Genomic DNA, 12,079 nt, shown 5'->3' on the forward strand with positions numbered 1-12,079 from the left:
TGGAGGGCATAGGGGTTCATTTTTTCTCACCTGTAAAATGGAGATGAGAGGCAGAATGATCTAATAGATGGAATTTATCTTGGAGTCAGAAAGAACTGGGTTCAAGTCTAGCCTCTGACACATACTGACTATGGGAGTCAAGGCAAAACCCTCATTAGGTAAAATTGAAAGATATCAGTATGGTGTAGTGGACAGCATAGTTGATTTTGAATCACATTACCAGATGTAGAGTTCTAGGTCAATTTCTTAGTCATGTGACCATGGGCAAGTTACTTAACCTCTTACACCTTAGGCAACTCCCTAGATCTCCAAGATTTAGAGCAAATAGAGGGAGTTGAATGGATAGTCGAGGTATTGTACTGGTATCCTCGACCATGAAAAAACCAAAGGGTGGCTTTCCAAAATACTGGGTAGATCCTTTGGATTTAAAAAATGGATTTTTTTTAAATGAATGTCTATAACCCAATACTAGAAGGTGCTTGTGGGTGGAGTGGAAAGATATTCCAAGCTTTCTCTATCTCTCAGGCTCTCAGAGCAGGTAGCTCTCATTGACCCATCAGCACCTTCTTGGGTGGCATCACACAATCATGGACTTAGAACTGGAAGGACAACCACATTTCATTTTATAGATCATGAACTAGTGATTTTCCCAGGGTGACATTAGCAAGTGCCTGAGGTAAAATCTGGACCTGGGCCCACTTGACTGCAAATCATTGGTCTGTTCACTACACTATGCTACCAGGTTCTTATGTTGATCTAGGGGATCAGTATGTGTCCTCCAATCAAATCCCACGCCTTATCCCATTGGCTCCTCCCATTCATCCTTTATCTATATTATATCAGAAGGTGTTACCTCACTCAAAGTGAGACCCTGACAAAGGCCTTAGCCTAAAACAGCCAGAGTTTCCCATTGTATCCTGGGCCATCTCAGGTGTCCTGATGAATATCTGGCCACCAGACCCAGCTGACTCTGGAAGAGAAAGTAAGGCTGGTAACCTTTCACTGCCTTCCCTCACTCAAATCAAAGTCAATTGCAAGTCATGTCATCATTTCCTTGATGTCACAGTCCTCTTCAAAAACAAAGGACAAACACAGCAGCAAAGTTGCTTACAAGGCTCATAGGATAAAAGATTTGGAGTTGAAAGGCACCTTGGAGACCATAAAATCCAGGCTTCTCATTTTACAGAAAAGCAAACTGAGACACAGAGTGTTTAATTAACTTGCCCATGGTCACATATCTAGTAAGTGTCACAGGTGGGATTTGAACCCAAATCTTCTTGAATCTAAGACCAGTACCTGATGTCTAGCTTGTATAACTTGTGTTTCAGAGTTTCCTCTATAAACCATAAACTCTGTTTATAAACAGAGCTCTCTAACACAGAGCTCTATAAACAGAATTCATTATAACATAAAACATTTTATATATTGTTTATTTGCTCTTGTATTTTTGGTTGTCTATGGGCCAATAGATTTAACTGCAAGCTTATATTGTAAATCCCTCTCTCTCTCTCTCTCTCTCTCTCTCTCTCTCTCTCTCTCTCTCTCTCTCCCCATTTCTCTCTCTCCCTTCTATTTTTTGGCTATCCTTTGCCTCTTGCTTACAGGAAGAGTCAGAACAGAAATAGTTCTACATATCTACATATCTTTTTTTCTCTCTGTCTCAGTACCATGTAATATTTTCATATATCATTCCCAAAGCAAATATGGTTCCATGTTTTTCAATAACCACATCTACAGCAACTAAATAGAAATATTTTCTTGAATTAGGATGCCAAGGAAAATCTGGGGTAAAGTTTAATATTTGTGGGCCTATGTGTGTGTATACATATGCATATATGTACACACAGGTGTATATTACATTTTGGCATATAAGAAAAACCCCAACAACAACAACATTGTATTCAGAAAAAGAAGACCAAATTTAAAGTTCTAGCTCTACCACTTAGTCTTTATAATTACTTAAACATGCTTGAAATTTTATACAGAATTATGATACAAAATTAAAATAAAACTTCATCATTACTCTGAACTAAGGACACAGAATAGCTAAGACATCACCAATCATAGGTTCTGGACAAATTTAGAAAATGGAATTAGCTCACATGGGGGTGTATTTTAGGGACTCTACTTCAAGTAGGAGCTCTCTTTACTTGTTTTAAGTGCCCTTCCCACTAAAAGTAAAGTTCTATGCCTCAGTAGATAGCCTCTATGAGTTTCGCATGGCAGCATGACTTTAGAAAAATTACTTGGTGTCCTGAAACTGCAATTTCCCCATCTGCAAAAATGAGGCTAATAACGCTCACAGTTCTCTATAATACTAGTATTGTTTGGAGTATCACATGAGGTATGTTGGGTGAAGACTTTCTAGATTTTCCAAAGCATTGTACAAATGCTTTCTGGGATCATGGTGGGATGGATACTAATACTGTTTCATTTTTAAAAAATTTATTATAATGATGTTTGAACATTTCAAACACATCTAACTCTAATAATTAAAAAAAAACAAGAAATATCATTTCTTATTGGCAGCTTTAACAAAAATGAAAAAATGTGAAGATGTCCGGATAATCTACCAAGAGAATATCTTCATACACTGGGTGTGTGTGTGTGTGTGTGTGTGTGTGTGCACGCGCGCGCGCTCCTGTGTATCTGCTTATCAACAGTAATTCATTTCATTTAAGAGAAAATGGTAAAGAAGGTGACCAATCAAAATCACTGGCACACCATGACAATATATCCCAACCCCAAGTAACACCTTTTAATAGAAATCAGGGTTTTCAATAATGTGTTGTCTGGAAACCAACCACCAACCCTGTGTCTGTCTTTTCTCAAAGACTAAATGATAAGTTATGATGATTATTTATTGGCACCAATTTATTTGCTGTCAACCTCTTTTTGTCTGGTTGAATTATGCATTCTCCTCACACAAATTTCCAATTTTCACAATAATACATGCTGGTGAGCATGGAGCTCATCTCAGAGAGGCAGACTGCCGGCCAGCACATGAAGTTGTAGTTTCTGATGCATATTTCCAAGGCCACAGGTCAAAGAGGTATTAAAAGCCCTGACCGCAAAGACATTGTCCAAATGAAATTTTCAGCTTCAATCTTCACCTTTAGACATATAGTCATAATTAAAATTTTTGATAGGAATGGATGCACCCAATTTAACAAATAATCCTTTACATGCTCTATTTTGAGATAAAAGTAGCAAAAAAAGTATGTGTCATGCACAGTGGAACAACGAGAAATCCTTTTATTAGTCTATATATTTTAAAGCTAAAACTCCAGTTATTTTATTCATTTAGAAAACATTCAATAATCTATCTAAACTTACATGAAAGTAGTTGTACTTTTGAGCAATCAGCAACAATTCAATGAGCAAATATATTTAGTTAAAGATCTTCCCATTTGGGATGTTTCTAGAAGCATAATGTAGAGGAAAATTTTAAATTACAAGACAGAGTTGTACGTTGGATTTGGAACCTTTTGTCTTTTCAGATGTCCACACTTTGAAAGGAAACTGTTGAAGTCACAAATAGAGCCACTTAAAACATCTTGAGGTTTTATGTTGTTTTTTTTTTTTTTTTGTGTGGCCACTGCTAACATTTGAAAACTCACTACATGTTAATTGTGATAATGACCAACTACTGAATGATAATTACCTAATTTATCAAACAAATGCAACCAGTGAATTGGGAGGGGGGGAGAGTTTGCAGGCAAAACATGTTCACTCTTCTTGCATTTGCCTTCAAATCCTGCCATCTTCTTGTCATTATGAAGGAGAAGCCACTGCTTTAGAGCCATCTTTCTATGAATACAACTAAGCGTACATTTGAAAAGGAAGAGAAAATAGTGTTACTATCTGCGGAACTCATCTGCTACAATGCCATCCCTCAACTAATTTGCAGGCATGCTTGTAGTATGGTGGATCGAATTCTGTCCTCAACATTTTTTGATCATAAACGAAATGTATTTTTAATACTGTTGGGTTCATTGGACTTCATATTTGTATGGGGAAGTCCCAGTGAGGAGATTCCTTCTACCCATGCAGGTTGGCTCCTTCTTTGCAATTTACAGTCTTTAAAAGTTGCCTAGAAAGCCCTGAAAAGGTAAATGACTTCTTCCTGCTCACACAGTCAGCAAGGGTCTGTCAGAGGCAGGGCTTGTATGTAACATGACTTTGAACCTGACACTGTATGCCATACTTCCTCTTCATTAGAGGATTAAAAAGCATTACTACCCTGTAGTGGAGCAATGCAATTGACGAGAGAATAATCCATAAAAATCTTTATGTCAACCTTTGAAGATATAGAATGTTCTTCCCTCTTCCAGCATGGAGGTCACTCTGGGCTCTAGGGGACTTTGCCAACAGAGGGCAGTATTTGGCAGGTGCTACCAAGCAGGAAAGACATTGCATATGGGCTCAGGGGCAAACTATGCTTGATGTCCAAGGACCAATTTAGCAAAGGTTGGGAGGCTCAGTCCCAGGGGCTTGGCTGACAGGTGCTGCATTGTTTGGATTGTAGCAACTCAAAAACAAAAACAAAACCTGTCTACTAAGGCATGGAAGAGTTGTGATCTGCCCTGGTGGAAGTAGTTACAGCAATGAAATTACAGATCTTTTTTGAAATATATTATTTAAAATAAGCTCCTGGGAGGATGCAATTCTTTCTACAGTTTTTCCAGGCATTATCTTTCATCATTTCTCATAATATTTCTTAGTCATTTCTTATATGTAGTCGCACTAGGAGTCAGAAACATTTGGCTTCAAATTCTACCTCCCACATTTATTCATTGTTTGACCGTGACAAAGACAGTTAACCCTTTCTAATGCATTCCCTTAAATCACTAAAATGGGAGTAACATCTATAATGTCAATCTCAAATTATTTTGTGAGAATATAGTAAATTTATATGTTTAATATTTGCAAAGCTTAAATCATAAACCATGAAATGTCAATATTATATTTTTGCATTATTGCTATTATTCCTGTATCCTTCTGAGTCTGAATGATGGATGTGAATAAAGGCATATTCCCTATAACTTTATTATTAAAATAATTTTCCACATACTTTAGAAATTCACACACACACACACACACACACATATACAACAATTTAAAAATCATGAGCTGTGTGATCATAGCCAACTCACTTAAATTCTGCTCACTTTCCTCATTTGTGAAATAATGGAATTAGACAGGTCATCACTAAGCTCCTTTCCAAGATTAAAATTATCCTTTTTTTGGACTGATTTCATTGGTAATGAGGAATTTTCTTTACCTAATCAGATCCGTACCTTCATTGCAACTTTCACAACTCAAAGACTTCTTTGAGTTGCTAAGAAGGTATGGCATTGATTTGATTGTAACAATTTAAATGATTCTTCCAGGATCATAAATCTAGTAAGTCAGAGGCAACACTTGAACCCAGGTCTTCCCAGCTCCAATGTGACTAAATCCACTATGTCATGCTGCCTCTCCTTTTTCTATGATATGGTATTAAAGGCATAATATTTTAAACTGTAGACATCCAAAATAAATGTAGGTTAATTTTTTCTCCTTGATACCCACTTTTGGAAATGAAAAATCAGATATTTTCAGTATGGGTTAGTAATTTTCATTTAAATGATGCTAGTAAAATAAGAATGAAAATATAAAATGAATATATTGACTATTGAAATAATATATTTCATAACATATATATATATATATATATTATAAAATTATATAGTATCGATACTCTATCATTTATTGTATGCACCTATAGTTTATTTAGGGCAGATAGGTGGTACAGGGGATAGAGTGCTGGGCCTGGAGTTAGGAAGACCCATCTTCCTCATTTCATGTATGGCCTCATCTGTATTGATGTATTAGCTCCTCATCTGTAAATACGAGCTAGAGAAGGAAACAGCAACCTCAGTTGGGTTATGAAGAATTATACAGGACTGAAAAATGACTGAACATCAGAAACAACAAATAGTTTATTTAGGGCACAGACTGAATAGTAACTTGTCATGCACAACTTTTATTGTGTTCATACAATGCCATACATATAGTAGGTTCTTTTTAACTATTTAAATGTTTGTTGAATTTATATTCCCAGCACTAAAAATATTACCTTTTACATAACAGCTTTGCTGATTGATTAGGTATGCCACCACTTTAGGAGAACCTCTTAAGAAAGTTATGTGTTTAGGGAAAAAGCAGTAACTGACCTGATTTTTAACATAAAAAATTAAATATAAATCAATTTTTATTTTTTCCAGTAGATAGTATTTTATTTTTTCTAATTACATGTAAAGACAATTTTAATATTTTATATTATAAAATTTTGAGTTACATTTTTCTCCCTCCCTCCATCCCCTCTCCCTTCCCTAAGACTATATGCAATTTCATATAGGTTATGTATGTGCAAACTGACCTGATTTTTAAAAAACAAAACTGAAGCCACTGGGAAGAAGTAGGTTTAGGTTGTCATTTCTTTTATCATTTTTACTAGCAGATTTTTTTTATTATGTGTGACTTTAAGCAATTTGAGTTTAGTTTTGTCTGAAAAATATGTCATGAAAGATGAATGGGACAATGTAAGAAAAGAGGGTTCAAATATGAAAGAAAAGAATCAAAAAAGGGAAAGCAAAAGTTGCTCTTAGGAAGAGCCAAGAAGCCTTCATGTAGTATCACAAGAAACAGGATGCTGAGTTTATTGCAAATGAGGACAAGCTCTTCATTTGATAGATGTATGAATATGAATCATTGGTCATGGAAATTAATAGAGGAACTTCATTTGGGATGGTACAGTAGTAGGAAGCAAAGGGAACAAAGTGATTAATAATGAAAAGCATCCTGTAATGTTAATTTTTTTAAAAAAATGATGAATTCCTGAAATATAAGAGACAATGAGTTTTAATGTCAGAAAAGTGTTTTAATATGGATATAGAATTTGTAAATTATTACAACATTTTGCTTTTAAATCAGGGTATTTTTAGTCAATAATTTTAGGAATGGAAGGAATAATTGTGAGTCCAAATTGCCTGAACTGAACTTCAGTGCAGACTGTCTGGGTCCTTTATTGGGCAAGACACTCCTAATTTTCAATCTAGTTTGTATCCAGTGCACTTGGAACTGACTCCACCTCTGTCCTTCATCTCTATAATTCTGTTGCATGCCAGCTGGCTTGTCTGTTGAACTGCCTTTGTACTTCGATGGCCTAGATTGCTGATGTGTGGGGAAGAAGTAGAGCATCTGAGCAGTGAGAAAGGACAACAGACACAGAGACAGTATTTAGTCCATTGGCGACTCGATTACTCACTCCATCAGCTGTTTGATGATGGCTGCTAGTGGTGCTGCTTTCAGCAGGCGTCAGCCCCTTGGCAGCTGTGCATAGGGACTTGGAAAAAACAAAAGTCTATACAACTGCTTTATCTGAGCTTAGCAGTGCCACAAGTAAGCTCTTCAAGTTGTATGATGCACCTATCCACAAATCTAGGCTCAAATCTTTCTTATTTCTTACATTTGCATGAGGAAATTTCTTCCTTCCTTCTTTCTTTCCTTCCTTCCCTCCCTCCTTCCTTCCTTCCTTCCTTCCTTCCTTCCTTCCTTCCTTCCTTCCTTCCTTCCTTCTTTCCTTCCTTTCTTTCTTCACTTCTTCTCTTCCTCCTTCCCTCCCTTCCTTTCCTTCTTTTCTTCTTCCCTTCTATTCCTTCCTTCTTTCCTTTTTCCCTTCCTCCCTTCCTTCTTTCCTCCCTCCCTCCCTTGTTTCTTTTCCTTTCTTCTTTCTTCCCTCTTGTAAAATTTATTTCTACTGCCCCAATTTCAATTGTAGAAAAAGAAAATTTGAGTTGGACAAAGAACTACTGCTTATATTTCTGTTGTTTCTATTCTTCCACGTCCTCTAGCCACAGAAAATGACATCCACATGTTTAAAGTACTGAATCATTAATAAAAGCAATATAGTGTGTGGACCTTTAATGGAAATACATTAAATTGCTGTGGGGATGGGGAGGACGAGTGGATAATGACAATCATTTTTCTTTATTGTATTCTGCTTGTCAGAATTATTTGCCCAATAAATTTGTTGTTCAATTAAAAAAAACAGCAACATGACTAAAATTTTGTTGAACTTATGCAAATGCTTGGAAAATTATTATTTCCTTTTGGATAAATAACAACATTCTCTTTTCTTTTTCCTTTCATCAGAAATATAGCTTGTAATGTGTGAGAGCACATTAAGTCCAATTGGGTTTTCTGAGCATTGCAAATTGATTCCATAAGCATTTAAAAACATAAACATATCTTTAGAGAAAATAGCCTGATGATGGCTTAGATTTGTTAAGCCCCTTACAGTTTACCTGTCATTTTCATATTCAATTTTAAGATGAACTTAAATGAGCAAAAATAGGTAGGTATGGATTTAATTTAGCACAAGGTGAATGGTTTTATTTATTATTCATGCAAATAATTTCTCAGGGGTGTGGTACAGCAGATACAGTACTGGACTGTGAACCAGAAAAGTGTTCAAATCCTGGTTCCACCATTTTCTAACCATTTGACCTTCAATATTTCAGCTAAACTCTCTGTCTCATTTTCTAAATTTGTAAAATGAGAGTATAGATATATCAATAAACAATTATTCACAATAAATGAATAATTAAGTTCCTGTTATCTATCAGCTACTATGCTAAGCCTTGGAAATACAAAGACAAAAATGACAAAAAGCTGTCCTCAAAGGAGATGACATTCCACTGAGAAAAAATAACATGTAGGCAAATGAGTATATACAAATTTTAGAAAATGGTATAAGCTGTGTGTTCACTTCGTTTTGTATCCCCAAAACCCTCTGGATACTGCAGTATCAGCTATGAATTGACTGGTGTGTTCCTTTTCACAAGCCCACAGAAAGACAAAGTATCACTTTATTAATTAAGCAATTAATTAATTTCTCAACTGGCTGCACTCCTCTGGACTTTTCAATCATGCTGCAGGAACCTCATCATTATGGAAGATCACTTCATTCCTGGAATTCACATCTCATCAGTACTCTGTACCCCTGGGACTCCTCCCTCTGATTGGAAGGTGGAGACCTCCCAGAATCTCCATTGAAGATGGTTGCCCAGGCCACTGATCTCTTCACTTCCCACCTGGCTGCACTTCTCTCAAATTCTCTATAATGCCTCACAGCATGTAACTTATCCCACCCCACCCCCTTTTAGATTCCTTTCATATGTTGTCTTCCCCCTTTAGGAAGCAAACTTCTCAAGAGCATACTTAGCACAGTTCCTGGCACATAATAAGCATTTGTTAATATTTATTGACTTGACAATTGTAATGCAATACATAATTTGCCTACCAAGTGGTGCTATACTCAAGGAACCAGTCTAGTCAGCTTGTCAAGGTCTTTCTGAGGCATGTGTGAGTAGCTCTCAATAGGTGATGAACAAAAAAGAAATCTTTACTAACCAGGTGCTAAATTCTAGCCTGTGGAGAATGTAAAATATTTTCCAAAGATGTAAGCAGCAGAAGAAAATCTTCGTGGCACTCTTCCCATGCTATTTCTGGGAAATTTCCTATCTCGGTCTTTGATGCCCTGTATTACTATTACTTAGGAAATCAATTTTCTTTAACTACAGAGATTAACATTAAAAATACAAAGGAAGTTTTAGAATACTTACAAGCCTTGTCTAGACCACATCCCTGAACCTCCTCACATACTTGGGAAAAAGAAAGCAGGGATGGTGCTATTGTCCAGGACATAGCTGGAATAGACAATAAAACAGTCGAAATTGGATAAGAGTTGGGAGGTAGATTCATTTCCTGGCATTCTCACCAGCCATTGACATTTAAAGAATCTGCTTTCTGTTTCTAGAATGTTCCTCATATTGGTCCCAGATCTGGTTCCTGGCTCAGTTTTTGCTCATGGTCTATTTTGCCCCTCTATGAGGCCTTGGTCTCATCTCTACTCCAGAGTCTTCACCTTTATCATGCTGATCTCTCCAGGATTAGTTTCAGCTTAGCCATTCCTACTAGCAGTATAGGAAGCTAAGGCAGCAAGCAGTGACTTCTGGCAGCATGGGCCCTCTGGGAGTTTGCCATCTCTCTCTGTTTCCTGAAGCCATAAAGAATGATTGAAAGGAAGTCTTTTTAGAGATAAAAGGTGCAGGGGAAAGACAGACCTCTGTGTCTTAACATAAAATCTTTTTCCTCTGTCTTCTCAAGTGGCTTATTTTTTTTATGACAGAAATAGCAGGGAGGAAGAAAGGGAGAGAATATCATCACTGATATTTTTTATTCCTCTTCTGTCCATGATTACCATGATTCCACAATATGGGGTAAAGTGATAATTTGTGGGAGATAAGAGGGCATATAGCATAAACATTCATCACACACACAAAGTAAATGTAATTCAGGAGAGGGTGATACAGTGGAGAGGATGGACAGACATCAGTAACACTGAGGAAGTTTCTCTTAGGTCACCCTTGAGCTGAGACTCAAAGGGAAGCTGAGCTTCGAAGGAGCAGAGGTATGAAATGAAAGATTTCTGGCATTTGGGACAGCCTGTACAAAGGGATGGTAGCAACAGATGCAATGTCATGTATAGCGAGCAGTAAACAATTCAGGCCACTATCATCCCAATTTTCACTGGATCATCAACCCAGAGCAGATAGCTCATCTAGTCCAACTCTCTCATTTAAAAGATGAGGAACCTGGGACCCAGGGAAGTCAAATGACTTGCCAAAGGTCATGCAAGCAACAGTAGTCAGAGATGATATTTGAAACTGTTCATTCTTACACTGCTATTAATACTCTTTCTCTTATATCATAATTTTGCAGATATAGAAACCTAGATTCCAAGAACTTAAAGGACTTTTACTATGGTTATATAATGGGGCAACTAGCTGGTGCAGTGGAAAGAGTGCTAGACCTGGAGACAGGAAGACTCATCTTCCTGAGTTTAAATCTAAGCTCAGATACTTACTAGCTGTATGAACCTTGCAAGTCATTTAACCCTGTTTGTCTCAGTTTCTCATCTGTAAAATGAGCTGGAGAAGGAAATGGCCAAAAAAACCCTATTATCTTTGCCAAGAAAACCCCAAACAGGGTCTCAGAGTCAAAAGACAACATCAACATTGTTTTTAATATTTTATAAATACCAATGTAAAATTCAGCTTGTTTTTATCTTGTTATCTATTATTCTTGCTACGTGACTCTGCCACCTACTCTTCTAGTCCTACATGCCTTTGATGAAGTATTTAAATCAACCGATCAACAAACATTTACTGAATGTCTCATATGTGCCCAACATTGTTCCAGGTGTTGGTGAAAAAAAAAAGGCCAACAAATGACAACAATACCTGTCTTCAAGGAACATACATTCTGTTGGTGGACATGACATATACACAAATGTTTACAATGCAAAACAAAGCAGGAGGGATCAAAAAAGGGTTTGTGTAGATAGTGATTGAACTCTGTCTTACAGGAAGTCATAAGAGTATCATTATTGGCTCTAATCTTCAATCTGCTTATATTCCTCATCATGTTTTTGTTGTCCTGGATTACAAGCAAATGTGGCTCTCCCAATAACACACTCTTCCTCTATTTTATACCCATTTTAGAATCACCAGAAGCTGTCCACTTAACTTGGAGTTTACTAGCTAGATTGCTTTCTCTTCCTTCCTTCCTTCTCCCTTTTCTTCCTTTTCCTTCTTTCTTTGTTTCTTCCTTCGTTTCTTTCTTTCTTCCTTCCTTTCCTTCTTTCTTTGTTTCTTCCTTCCTTTCTCTTTCTTCCTTCCTTCCTTTCTTTCTCTTCCTTCCTTCCTTTCTTTTCCTTCTTTCTTTTTTTCTTTCTTCCTTTCTCTCTTTCTTTTGTCCTTCCTTCCTTCCTTCCTTCCTTCCTTCCTTCCTTCCTTCCTTCCTTCCTTCCTTCCTTCCTTCCTTCCTTCCTTCCTTCCTTCTTCCCTCCCTTCTTCCCTTTCTTTCTTTCTTTCTTCCTTTCTTTTCCTTCTTTCTTTGTTTCTTCCTTTCTGACTCTCTCTCTCTCTCTCTTTCTTACTTCCTTCCTTCCTTAAAACCTTAAACCCAG

Source organism: Trichosurus vulpecula, chromosome 4 (assembly GCF_011100635.1).
Source record: "Trichosurus vulpecula isolate mTriVul1 chromosome 4, mTriVul1.pri, whole genome shotgun sequence".
NCBI lineage: Eukaryota > Metazoa > Chordata > Mammalia > Diprotodontia > Phalangeridae > Trichosurus > Trichosurus vulpecula.